General features: G+C 47.8%; 1 protein-coding gene across 6 annotated transcripts in view; it reads right to left on the bottom strand.

Annotated features, from left to right (window-relative positions):
- The window catches only part of HIVEP3 (HIVEP zinc finger 3), a 561,080-nt gene that overhangs the window by 185,964 nt on the left and 360,664 nt on the right, over window positions 1-14,452 (bottom strand). The window lies entirely within an intron of this gene.

Here is a 14,452-nt window from a genome sequence, read left to right as displayed (position 1 = left end):
CTTTTTGCTGTGCACGAGCTTTCTCTGGTTGTGGTGAGTGGGGGCTCCTCTCTAGTTGCAGTGCGTAGGCTTCCCACTGCAGTGGCTTCTCTTGTTGCAGGACACAGGCTCTAGGTGCGTGGGCTTCAGTAGTTGTTGCATGTGGGCTTAGCTGCCTCACAGCATGTAGAATCTTCTTAGACCAAGGATCGAACCCATGTCCCCTGCATTGGCAGGTGGATTCTTACTGTATCACCAGGGAAGTCCTATAATCATTATTATTCGTGATGCATGCTCTGCACCTCAAACAAGGCCTGGCACAGAGAAGATCCCTAAAAAACATTTATTGGATGGTTTAATGCATGAAATACTCCCTGGAAAGAGGTAGGTAGCTGTGCCTCCAGGATGGATAAGTCAGTCACAAAGGGAGCTGGAGTTCCGGTCTCAGAGAACCTAGGGTCCCCGAGTTCCTAGGCCAGATGAAACCAGGAGGAAGGAGATTGGTTCAAGAGGTTTTATGTCCAATGCATGTCAGGCTGTGCATGTGCTGTGTGCTCAGCTGCTCAGTCGTGTCCGACTCTTTGCGACCCCATGGACTGTAGGCCACCAGGCTTCTCTGTCCATGGGATTTTTCAGGCAAGAGTACTGGAGTGGGTTGCCATTTCCTCCTCCAGGGGATCTTTCTGACCCAGGGGTTAAACTGGAGACTCATGCATTGGCAGGTGGATTCTTTACCACTGCACCACCAGGGAATCTCTTATGAAGAGCAGTAAATATGACTAATAATAGTTAAGAATATGGGCTCTAGAGCCAGATACTGAAATTCAAGTCCTCACTCACTCTGTTACTACTAGTTATGTACTTACTTCCTAATATTGCCTCAGTTTCCTTATCTATAAAATGGGGATACCTACCTTGATGGAAAGTTGGGTTGATCAGATATCCTATGGAGGAGGTAAAGCCTCCTATACCCAGCCCTGGCTCCTAGAAATACTGATGACGAGCCCAACAAGGTCAACAGCAGCTGACCATGATGGAACTTGTCCCATGGGCCAGTTCATCCTATGCCAAGTGCTGTTCTTACCGTGCTCTCCCTCATGTGGGCTTTGCATCCCTCTGCTAAGGCTGTGATGTGTTAGAAATGCTTAAGCTGCACCCTCGGCCAAAAGGCTGCTGAGAAAAGGCAAATTCTCTATTTGGTCCCAGCGCAGATTGGGCTCCATGGAGGTGACATGGCTCCTTGGGAAACGGTCCCCCGGGAAAGGTGGTCTCCAAAGAGTCCACCTGGGGCGCCCCCCCCAAGCACCAGTACAAGCATCTCACAGTCAGCGTGTCCCAGTCCCAGGGGTGCAGACCCTGCTGTGCTCAGTTTCCCTGTTCAAGACCCCCAGCCTCACCAGTTGGCCTGCTTATGGGAAGGAATGGACATTTCTTGAGCCAGAAACTTTACAATCTTGATTTCATGTAATCCTCACAGCAAGCCTACAGGTGGGTACCCAGAGGTCTCCGTGGACCAGCTACAAGACCCTGAACAAACCAGTCAATCACCCATGCCTCCGTTTTCTCATCTGTGAGCACTAGGTAAATATCCTTATTCAGTAAACCTGTTTTGCAGAGAAAGATGCTGAAGCACTGTGGGGAGGGAGGTGCTCTGTCCAAGGCCATATAACTAACAAGTGATGAAGCTGGAGCTGTATGACTTCACAGTTCCACCCATTCATTCATCATCAATTCTGTTTTGAAGGCCCACCCAGTACTGTGCACTAGATCCAAACTCCCTCTCTTTTAAAAAAAACATTCATAGATGGTATTATGGTATCATACTGAAACTGTATTTTTAATTTTCTAAAACCACAGTGACTTAACAGAAGTCAATATATTTTTTATCTTTGAATAAAATTGTATTGACAGGTTCTAAAAAAGTTTTTGCTTGTTTATTTGTTATTATTTATTTCTCTTTTTGTAGATTTTTTTTTTAGAAATAAATAATAAAACCATTTGGAGTTTGACTACAATAAATAAGAAATAAAAAGTATTCATGATGCAGTGGGACAGAAACAGTATAAGCCCAAAAGACTAAATTATTTACTATCTGGCCCTTTATAAAACAAGTTTGCTGACCCCTGATCTACCTGAAGTGACAAATAGATTCAAGGGATTAGATCTGATAGAGTGCCTGAAGAACTGTGGACACAGGTTCATGACATTGTACAGGAGGTGGCGATCAAAACAATCCCCAAAAAGAAGAAATGCAAAAAGGCAAAATAGTTGTCTGAGGAGGCCCTAAAAATAGCTGAGAAAAGAAGAGAAATGAAAGGAAAAGGAGAAAAGGAAAGATACATCCATCTGAATGCAGTGTTTCAAAGAAGAGCTGGGAGAGATAAGAAAGCCTTCCTAAGTGACAATGCAAAGAAATAGAGGAAAACAACAGAATGGGAAAGACTAGAGATCTATTCAAGAAGATTAGCGATACCAAGGAAACAATTTCATGCAAAGATGGGCACAATAAAGGACAAAAATAGTATGGACCTAACAGAAGCAGGCAACATGGACCACAGCCTTGTCTAACTCAACGAAACTATGAGCCATGCTATGTAGGCCCACCCAAGATGGCCATGGTGGAGAGTTATGACAAAATGTAGTCCACTGGAGAAGAGAATGGCAAACCACTTCAGTATTCTTGCCTTGAGAACCCCATGAACAGTATGAAAAGGCAAAAAGATAGGACACTGAAAGATGAACTCCCCAGGTGGGCAGGTGCCCAGTATGCCATGGGAGATCAGTGGAGAAATAACTCCAGAAAGAATGAAGAGATGGAGCCAAAGCAAAAACAACACCCATTTGTGGATGTGACGTGATGGAAGTAAAGTCTGACGCTATAAAGAGCAAAATTACATAGGAACTTGGAATCTTAGGTTCATGATTCAAGGGAAATTAGAAGTAGTCAAACAGGAGATGGCAAGAGTGAACATTGACATTTTAGGAAATCAGTGAACTAAAATGGACTGGAATGGGTGAATCTAACTCAGATGACCATTATAGCTACAACCGTGGGCAAGAATCCCTTAGAAGAAATGAAGTAGCCCTCATAGTCAACAAAAGAGTCCAAAATGCAGTACTTGGGTGCAATCTCAAAAACGACAGAGTGATCTCTGTTTGTTTCCAAGGGAAACCATTCAATATCACAGTAAACCAAGTCTATGCCCCAACCACTAATGCCAAAGAAACTGAAGTTGAACAGTTCTATGAAGACCTACAAGACCTTCTAGAACTAACACCCCAAAAAGATGTGTTTTTCATTATAGGGGACTGGAATACAAAAGTAAGAAGTCAAGAAATACCTGGAGTAACAGGCAAATTTGGCCTTGGAGTACAAAACGAAGCAGGTCAAAGGCTAACAGAGTTTTGCCAAGAGAATGCACTGATCATAGCAAACATGCTCTTCCAACAACACAAGAGAAGACTATGCACATGGACATCACCAGATGGTCAACACCAAAATCAGATTGATTATATTCTTTGCAGCCAAAGATGGAGAAGCTCTATACTGTCAGCAAAAACAAGACCAGGAGCAGACTGTGGCTCAGATCGTGAACTCCTTATTCCCAAATTCAGACTTAAATTGAAGAAAGTAGGGGAAATCACTAGACCATACAGATATGACCTAAATCAAATCCCTTACGATTATACAGTGGAAGTGACAAATAGATTCAAGGGACTAGATCTGATAGACAGAGTGCCTGATGAACTATGGACGGAGGTTCTTGACAATGTACATAAGGCAGTGATCAAGACCATCCCCAAGAAAGAGAAATGCAAAACACCAAAATGGTGGTCTGAGGAGGCCTTAAAAAGAACTGAGAAAAGAAGAGAAGCTAAAGGCAAAGCAGAAAGGCAAAGATATACCTATTTGAATGCAGAGCTCCATAGTAAGGAGAAAGCCTTTCTCAGTGATAAATGCAAAGAAATAGAGGAAAATAACAGAATGGGAAAGACCAGAGATTTCTTCAAGATAATTAGAGATACCAAGGGAACATGTCATGCAAAGATGGGCACAATAAAGGACAGAAATGGTATGGACCTAACAGAAGCAGAAGATATTAAGAAAAGGTGGCAAGAATATACAGAAGAACTATCCAAATAAGATCTTCAAACCCAGATAACCATGATGGTGTGATCATTCACCTAGAGCCAGACATCCTGGAATACAAAGGGAAGTGGGCCTTAGGAAGCATCACAATGAACAAAGCTAGTGGAGGGATGGAATTCCAGCTGAGCTATTTAAAATCCTAAAAGATGATGCTGTTAAAGTGCTGCACTCAATATGCCAGCAAATTTTGAAACTCAGCAGTTGCCACAGGACTGGAAAAGGTCAGTTTTCATTCCAATCCCAAAGAGAGGCAATACCAAAGAATGTTCAGACTATCACACAATTGCACTCATCTCACACTCTGGCAAAATAATACTCAAAATTCTCCAAGCTAGGCTTCAATAGTACATGAACTGAGAACTTCCAGATGCTCAAGCTTGATTTAGAAAAGGCAGAGGAACCAGAGATCAAATTGCCAACATCTGCTGGATCATTTAAAAAGCAAGAGAGTTCCAGAAAAACATCTATTTCTGCTTTATTGATTATGCCAAAGCCTTTGATTGTGTGGATCACAACAAACTGTGGAAAATTCTTAAAGAGACGGGAATGCCAGACCACCTTACCTGCCACCTGAGAAATCTGTATGCAGGTCAAGAAGCAACCGTTAGAACCGGAGAAGGAACAATGGACTGGTTCTAGATTGGAAAAGGAGTACATCAAGGCTGTATACTGTCACCCTGCTTATTTAACTTATATGCGGAGTACATCATGTAAAATGTTGGGCTGGATGAAGCACAAGCTGGAATCAAGATTGATGGGAGAAATATCAATAACATCAGATATGCAGATGACACCACCCTTATGGCAGAAAGCAAAGAAGAACTAAAGAGCCTCTTGGAAAGTGAAAGAGGAGAGTGAAAAAGCTTGCTTAAATCTCAACATTCAAAACACTAAGATCAATGCATCCCATCCCATCAATTCATGACAAATAGATGGTGTAACAATGGAAATAGTGAAAGACTTTATTTTCTTGGGCTTCAAAATCACTGCATGTGGTGACTGCAGCCATGAAATTAAAAGATGCTTGCTCTTTGGAAGAAAAGCTATGATCAACCTAGACAGCATATTAAAAAGCAAAGATGTTACTTTGCCAATAAAGGTCCATTAGTCAAAGCTATGCTTTTTCCAGTAGTCATGTATGGATGTGAGAGTTGGACTATAAAGCTGAATGCTGAAGAACGTATGCTTTTGAACTGTGGTGTTGGAGAAGACTCTTGAGAGTCCCTTGGACTGCTAGGAGAGCAAACCAGTCAATCTTAAAGAAAATCAGTCCTGAATATTCATTGGAAGGACTGACGCTAAAGCTGAAGCTCCATTATGTGGGCCACCTGATGCAAAGAACTGACTCGTTGGAAAAGAGCCTGATGCTGGGAAAGATTGAAGGCAGGAGGAGAAGGGGACAACAGAGGTTGAGATGGTTGGATGGCATCACCGACTTGATGGACATGAGTTTGAGCAAGCTCCGGGAGTTGATGATGGACAGGGAAGCCTGGTGTGCTGCAGTCCATGAGGTCATAAAGAGCTGGACGCTACTGAGCAACTGAACTGACTGACTGACTGACCTACTTGATGAGATATTCCGCATCCTTTAAAAACATGATTATCTTTTGATTTCAGGTTGATAAAAGCAACCTACAAAGTTTTATATACAGGATGATTTTGCCTATGTAAAAAGAACCCTATATAACAAAACCACATGAAAACTGAACATAAAAAACTCAGAAAAATAGATGAAAGTATTAACAATTTTGGGGGATAGAAACACAGTAAGTGATTTATGCTTTTTATTTCCTTTTACTTGTCTTTACTTTCTAATTCTTAGGAAACACACAAGTATCATATGATGGAAAAATCACCTTTTAAAAAGAGAGATGCATAGTGGAACATCTCAGCTCTGGGAATCCTAGTAGCCAAGGTAAGGAGTGAAACAAGATGGGTTTTATCATCAGTGGTTAAGAAGGAGCCAGAGAACTACAGAAATACAATCCTCCTGGCCCAGATTTCTGAAAGACTTGGTCAACAGGGTCTTTGCGTCAAGGGTATTAAAAAAAACCAGCACATAACTTTATTCTTTACTAATGTACTGAGGTATTCCATGCATATATGACTATTCTTCAAGTATTGACCTTCAAATGATGTCAAAGAGAAAATGCTAAGCTAAGACAATTCTAGTGGCCAGGGTGATATAGGAGTTTATAGCTCAAGGAAAAACTTGTGGAATCTTGTGGGGAAAAGCATCAATGGATCCAATAAACGCATACACTTTCTGCAGAGAATTTTTTTCTCAGAAAACAAAACTTACATTGAAGACCAGTGTGTAAAATAGATAAAGATGAGGTGCCTTGGTAGAAGTTGAGTGGGGCATGTTTTAGGTCACCCTCACAACTTTCTCCAAGACTGCCCCTGAATGGGGTTCTGTGTCACCTCTAGGTGTTCTTGGAGCCCAGCTGGCAAATGGCTCCATTCGCCACCCCTTGGAGACCTGTAGAGCCCCTGGTCCTTTGCCAGGTTGAGGGCACTGGTGAGGGCAGCAGAAAGGATGCTCTGTGCTCACAGAAGGCAGAGCCCTGTCCTGTGGAAGACACAACTATGAGCACAAAGACAAGGTTTCACTGGGGATATTAAAAAGCACAAGTCATAACTGTGCTTTCGTGATGGGCGTTGGGTTGGGTAGGAAAGGACTCGGCATTCTGGAGTGGCAGTTCTGGAGCCATCTGAGGCTCTGACAAGCGGCAGGCTGATGCCCAAGAGGAGGCGGGTCTTTGGCAGGTGGATAAGCCTAGAGGACAAATATATGAACCAAGGTTACAATCTCAGTTCTGTTTGAAACCTGAAGAACAAAAAATAGTTAGCAACAGGATGTGGGACAGTATATTGAAGTGGTTAAGAGGGGGCTCTGGATCAGATTTGAATCCTCCTCTGCTACTGACTTGCCCATGGGAAAATCATCAACTCTTCCCAAGCCTCAGTTCCCTCACCTGTAGAAAAGGAAAATCGTAGCCATATGATAGAACAGTTGGGAGGATTAAATGAAATAGTGTCTGCCAAGTGCTTGCCGCCTTACCTGCCCCATAGTAGATGCTCCATCATAGTTTGCTATTTGGCCCAAGGGACCTGGCCAAGCCTGTAACCCATCCTTCCTGGAGTTTGGTTAACCCGGGCATGGACTTCCGAATTATGCAGTTTTGAGGAAAGTCTCAGGGATGTTCTGAGGCTGTCACCAGTTCCCTGTAATTGATTAGTAGAAGAATTTGGAGAGCAGCTGGGAGGAGCCAGGAGCAGCCATCCCTCAGGTGAGTGTCTCAGGTTGACTCTAGAATGACTTGACAGAATCCTCTGCTTGTCAGGGTGATGTCAGAGGGGGCTGCCTTTGTCATGACGGGGTGCTCATGTGTCTCCTGCTCTGAGTGGCCATCCCCATGCGGTTAAGGTCATGTAGCTTTTACTCCACATGAGGGACATGAAGCGTGCCATCTCTGCTTTGGCTTAGGGTCAGGCATCACGGGCTACTGTGGACATTGGCTGGGTTTTGGCCACTCCCTACTTCTGCAATAGCACTGATTTCATTTTGGAGGAATGAGCTCTCCTGCTCTTGGTGGACAGTTAGGCAAGGCTCCCTGCAGCCCAAGGGATGACGTGAGGCTCAGCTAGGTATTTTGTTTGCTCCTCCCATGCCTCTGAATCTTCCATCTCTGCAGCCAGGACAGGACTGCCAGTGATTCGTTCCTGTTTTCTGCTCCTCGAGGGGGCCCTGGATCCTTTTCTGAGCCTGGTTCTCCAGCCTTCCTACAAATTCTGTGAGAGTCTCATTATCCTTCCAACTTACTTCTTTTTCACTTGAGGTGTCTAAAGTCAGCTTCTGTCACTTACACCTAAGAGCCCTAACAGATGCAGAGGAAGAAGTCAAAATGGCTTCCCTGGCTACAAAGGGCTATGACCAGGGGTTCTGGCACCAAATGCAAACAGGAAGAGTTCAAGTGGAATACAGAAGCCTTCCTTTGTGGGGCCAGCCCTTCCCCATGCCCACAGGGTAGACCATTAGTCCAATCCTGTGACGGTAGTTTCATTTCACTTTCTCGTGAGTGGTTTGGGCATAGGCATGTGACTCAATTCTGGCTAATGGGGCCTTTTATTCCCATTTTATAGCTAAAAGAAGGATCTCTGGGATAAGAAAGAGATTTTGGAAAAGATGATTCTCTTCTGCACCATCTACCATCATGCCTGCAAATGGCCCCTGGGACCATCTTATGACCTGGGTGAGAGAATGCTGAGTCGGTGGGAAGGTGGGCAGAGCAGGAAAAGCAGGAAAGGGATGGGCCCTTGTCATTACTGGGCTGCTGGGTTATTCAAATCTGGAACTGTCCGTATCTCTAGGCTTCTGGAGTTAATAAACCCCTTTTATTAAGCTGGGGCTTCCCTGGTAGCCACCTGCAGTTGGGTTTCTGTTATCTGCAGCCCCGAGCATCCTTGTACCCAGCTAGAACTTCATATCTGGGAGCATGTACCTATCAGAGGGCTGGGATTGTAGCACCAAGGGCCAGGGCAGGAGGAAGCCCGGGGAAGGGAGTATCCGAAGGGTGGGTAGGTCCAAGGAGGGCCACTCATGGGTAGGTATGGGTAGCCTCTGGCAGTGACAGTCTCTGAAGTTAGAAGAATGGCAGTGCCATTTCCTGGCCATCTTCTTTGTTTGGGGCAAGAACCCAGCCAGAAGCTTGAGGGCATAATGAATAAGATCCAACTCAAGTATGGCTTGGGTGGAATAGTAAGAACTAGCCAGAGTCTCGTGGTATGAAGTTCAAATGGGTCTTTGACCCTTGCAGGGAATTGAAGGTTAAGACAGGGAAGCAGAGGCAGAAAGAAACACACCCAGTTATGTAGAGTCACCGGCAGGGCAGAGTTTAGTGGAGGCTGAAACTCCATAAATACTCCCCTTTCACCACCTCCACCCACAGGAATAACAGATGCAGAGCTCAGGGCAACCATGCAATTCCAGGCCAGCCCCCTGGGCACCCCTACTGGCTTTGGCTCAGGCATTGGACTGGCACCTTGGATGGATGGCGCCTAAGAGAAGCAGGGGAGGCAGGGACTAACAGAGGCTGAGTTCAGGAAGCAACTTGCATCAGGAGCTGGGAGATCCCCGGTGAGACTTCCAGCTTATGCCACTCTGCTTCTGCCAGTATGTAAGCAACCTCGTGCCTTGGAGAGCCAACCCTGTTCTAGTCTGAAGGCCCAGCAGCTGGACCACACTCTTCCCGCCATCCTGTTCTTCATGCATCAGCCAGGGATCAGACGCTTCCTCCCGTTGCATCCTCATCTATGTCTTCAGAGCTCCCACCACCCTGACCCAGCACTGAACAAGCCACAGAAAGTCTTTAGGGGCCATTTTCCTGGCTGCAAAGATCCTAAAAAGGTCATCTGGAGTGCCAAAGGGGAAACAGAAGCACAGAAAACGGGGGCATGCTTTTAACCTGCTGTGTGACCCTGGGTGGTCAATGACATTGCCAGCTTGCATGTTTCATGGTTCAGCTTCAAAAGGACAAGCACGTGTGAAATGATAAATTAACTCTTCAGAGCCAGATGGAATGGCCCCTACCTCAGCCTGGAGTGAAGGCTGACTCTGCTCCCCCTCACCTCTCCTCCTCCAACAGCTGGGTCCCCTGAAACACCTGAAAGCTTAGTCCCACCCCTTGTTCCACCCCATCATGAGTATCATCTAAGGAAACCCTGGCTCAGACTTTCCTGCCCTAACATTGTGCTCAATTTCTGAAACTGTCCCCGCCTTGCTCCCAAGACCCGACACACCTTACTTCTCAGCCTTGGCTCAGGTCCCAGCTGCAGCCCCACGAGCCCGGTGCTGAGACTGCTCAGAAGGGTGGTGAGACGGCAGTGTCGGCAGTGGTGGTAAAGCACGTGCTCCCTGCCAGGTGCCCATCTGAGCATTTTGCAGGGATCACTTTATCAAATCCCCAAAGAGGGCCTGGTCTGGCAGTTGCTATCATTCCTCCCATTTTATAGAAAAGGGAGCTGAAGGCCAGCTTACCAAAGGTCACCTGGCTGGTAAGTGGCAGTGCCTGGATGTCCCCCTGACAGCCCACGTTGGCAGTTTCTCTGGTCCCTGCTGCAGGCCTGGACTGGGTTTTCCCTCTGCCAACCCCTGGGCTGGCCTTGAGTGCCTGCCCAGCCCCATGGGCGTGGTTGATCTCAAGTCCCAGGCCTCTCTCTCCCTAGCATTTTAGATTGCTGTCATGTCCTTCAGAGAGGACATGAGATTTCACAGAAGAACACACAGAGGGCATGGAGGTGGGGCAAGAGGTGAGACCAAAAACCAAGTCTGGTTACTTGCAAATGTAGACCCCACAAGTATATCCATGAGTTGGTCCCCTCTCTTACCCACTCACCCATGGTCGCTGGGCTATAGCTTCACGGTGTTGATGGCACCCACCAACCAGGGAAAGCCAAGCAGGACAGTGAAAAAGCTTGATGACCCTGTGTTCGGACCCCAGTCCTGTCCCTTCGTGTTCTGCGAGCTTGAGGCACATCCACAGGGAGGGTGCCGCTCTCAGTGTCCGAGCCCCATCTGTGACATGAGGCTGATGACACCAACCTTACAAAGCCTTCCTGAGAGACGTGAGATGCCTTCCACAAGTGCCTGGCTCTCAGGGGCGCCCACTCCTCTTGGCCCTGGCTGTCTGCTGAAGCCAGGGGTTGCCTCTCGGGGCTGACAAGTCCGCGTGGTCCCAGTGATGCCCACCACATGGCTGGCAGGGCCCCGAGAACACTAGGCATGCACTCTGGAGATAAATACAGGGTCCAGGCACCTGTTTCTGAACAAAGGGCTATTCTGGGGTTTTAATTGCTCATCAGGGGGAAGTCAGGCTCTGGCCAGTGACCAACCCTGGAGGGTCAGGACAAGCACTGGGGCAGCAAACACACCCAGGGGCAGGTGCAGAAATGCCAGCCAACAGGTGACAAATCCCGGACTGTCACCAAGGGAGGGCGCTTAAAAGGCCTCTGAGCACCCTCACAGTCTACAAATAGGGAAACTGACACCTAGGCAGGGGGAAGGCTTCCATTCAGCGCTTCCACGAACATTCATCAAGCACCTCTTTTAGGCTTGGCTCTGTGCTCAGACCCAGGAACCTGACAGCATGGGGGAGACAGAAGGCACACATGCCACCCCAGTGCCCTGTGACAACTGCCAGGAGGAGGCACGGACAGAGCCGGCGAAGCAGGAAGGAGGGACGCCACCCTGATCACGTGGTCAAACATTCATTCATTCATTCACTATGTGCCTGGGCTTGTCTGTACCAGGCACTGCTTAGGTGCTGGAGACACAGCCCTGAATAAAGTTCAGTCCCAGCCCTCGTGGGATGTACAGTTTCACAGCAGAGAAAGGTAGTCAGATAAATGAAGAGGAATATGATAGAATGTCAGGGTGCTACAGAGAAAACAACCCCAGGATACGGGAACAGTAGGCACCTGCTGCGGCTGATGTTTCAGTAGAGACAGTCAGATTGATGCCAACCATGAAAAATGAACTTGAGCACAAGAAATACACAGGGTAGTGAATACTTTGGCTTTGGAGTGAAGGAACCAAGGCCCGGAGATAACCTGCCTCAGGGGTCACAGAGGACCAGCCATGGACTCAGAAACTGCCCCAGGTCTCCTCTCCAGGGTGCGGCACGCCCTCTGTGCCCACAACCGCTTTGCCCACCTCTATCCTGCCCCAGGGTTGGGGAAAGCGCCATGCAGCTCTGCTGGGTGGGGCCAGGCCCCTTCGGTCACCACCTCCTGGCTCACCAGTCGCCCACATCTGAGACAATGAAGACTGACAGCCAGACCCTGGGCCATCCAGACACCGTAGGCTTGCCCCTCCCCCTGTCACCTCCCACTGATGTCAGTGGTGCCTTGGTGTCAGACACACACGGTGCCTGCCCTTCTGAGTTGTATGACCTTGACAAATTCAGCACAGCATCTGTTAAAACCTGCTGTTGTACTGCACTCACAGAGCAGAGGGGGATTAAATAAAGTGAGGTGCTAAATGTCCACAAGAATCTGTGGCCCACAGCGGCCTAGAGAGGGCGGCCACCTTCCCTTCCTACACTTGCCCCCTCACAACCTGTGCCTGGGCTGCATCCCAGAGCATCTGTCCCTCCTCAAGGCTCCCACAACCCCGAGAGCACTCATGGTCTCTTCCTGTGTCTGCTGTTGGTCCCAGCTGGAGAAAAAGATCTCCAGCACCTGGAGCAGCCTCTGGCTCCTGCATGTCTCCACGCCACTGGCTGGGGACTCAGCTTAAAGCCACACTCAGCACTGCTCCATAAACACCCCCCACCATGCAGCTTCCAGCACAGAAAACTGAACTTGAAGAATCATGAGGAAGATAGACAAGCAGATTTAGAGTCAGCTTCTTATTAGCCTAATGACACTGGGCAAGTTAACTTTATTTTTTTTTTAATTATGAATGAGGATAATAATCAGTGCAAAGGTTCTGCAAAATTATATGGTGATTTTAATATTATGTTTTCATTATAGGATCATAGGTTGAGGTCAGAGTTTATTCTACTTGTAACCTGGTACTACAATCCTTTCCACAACGTTCTGACTCCTGGGCAACCTCTTCTAGTTGACCTCTCCAATGATGGGAAACTTACTCCCTGATGGGCAGTCCCTGCCATATTTTGACTGCTTCTGAGCATCAGAAACATTGATGCCTGTTGTTCAAAGCCCTGCCATGCTGAGCTCTGGAATACAGAGAGGTGAGTGGGTGGTGAGCAAGCCTGGGGGAGGGTCTGGGGAGAGGTTTGAGATGATGGTGGGAGTGAGTCAGGAGTCAAGGGCACCTGGAAATAACACTTCCTGCTACTGGGCCAGGGAGCACTCTCTCATGTAGCCCCTCCACCAGCGGTCAGCCCCCCTTCCCAGGTAACCTCCCACTAACGGTGTCTTACTCTGCCCAAGGCTTCAGAGCCAGCCCGGCCCTTCCATAAGACATCCCGCCTGGGCTGCCTCTTGCCCGGGATTGCTCAGCAGCTGGACCACAGGGCCCTGGGTTCTCAAGCCATGATGTATGATTAATGACTCTGATGAGCTCACCAGCCCACGGAAGGAGGGTCGATCCGAGGGGAGGCCAGAGGAAGGCTGGTTATGGATTTTAACCCTCTGATGTTACTGGCTGGGAATTTAACATCAATAATTCAAAGCAGTGGAGAGTAGGGGTTGAGAAAAATGCAAAAGAGAGAGGGAGGTAAGGACAGAAACAGAGAAAGGAAGAAAAGGGATGGGGGAAGGGAAGGAGAAAGGAAAAGAAGCACAGATGATTTACTGAGTGTCTCCCAGGGCCATCTGCACCTCCTTTAGATCCTTCTAAGCCCCACTGAAATCTGGGAAGCATATAGCATCCCCCCATTACCCAGCTCAAGAAACTGAGGCATAAAGAGGAAAAGTGAGGGTCTCAGGGGTTGAGGGGCTATAGAAAGGACCTGGGTTCTGTCTGCTACACCTTGACTCTGAAGTGTCACCAGGTGAGGGAACACAGCGAGGGTTCCTGCCAGCTGGAGGACAGCCAGCCCCAGCTTACACTCTGGGGCTGACATCCGGTGAGATGAGTCTGAAGGACTCTGTCCCAAGGAGAGAAACCAGTCCTCGGCCTTCTGGACAGCACCAGAACTTTGTTTCTGGAGCTGAAAAAATTAACTGCTATATTTAAAAGCATTGTTCGGTTGCTATGGCAACAGAGGGGCTAAGAATAATATAAAAAGAAGATGATATGCCAGGTTGTCACTGGCAACCCAATTTTAAGGGTGTGTGTATGTGTTTTAAAAGAGGGAGGGGGTGGGGAGGAGAGGGGAGACAGCATTTAGACTGTCTTCACCACTCCCTCTGGCACCAGCTGCCCCCGTGACATGTCCAAGATGCAGCCAGGCCTGGGATCTCACAGGTCTGCCCGAGTCAAGGGAGAGCTGGCATGGCCTGGCCCCGAGCCTAAAGATAAAGGTGGTTCTCATTCCCAGATTGCTGTCCTCTCCTGACAGCCCCCCACTGCCTGGGCAGCTTCCCTCAGCTGTGGAACCCCAGCCGGAGGCACCTCTCAAACAGATGGCCCCAAAATAGCTTCTTCCCTCCAACCTGGGAGATAGCAGCCAGCCTGGCAGACTCCCTGGGGACCACCAGGGAGAACAGATGGTCGGGAGAGAAAAGCAAGAGACAGATTTATTGATCTGCAACATGGATGTCAGGCTTGGGCAGACATGGGCACAGGGTGGCCCTGGCTCTCTGAGGAGTCCTGCAGAGTAACCCTAGGTCTAACCTTGGTCTGGAGCC

This window comes from Bubalus bubalis, chromosome 6 (genome assembly GCF_019923935.1).
Source record: "Bubalus bubalis isolate 160015118507 breed Murrah chromosome 6, NDDB_SH_1, whole genome shotgun sequence".
Lineage (NCBI taxonomy): Eukaryota > Metazoa > Chordata > Mammalia > Artiodactyla > Bovidae > Bubalus > Bubalus bubalis.
Note: the sequence above shows the minus strand (reverse complement) of the source record. Positions and strands in the feature narration are given on the sequence as shown.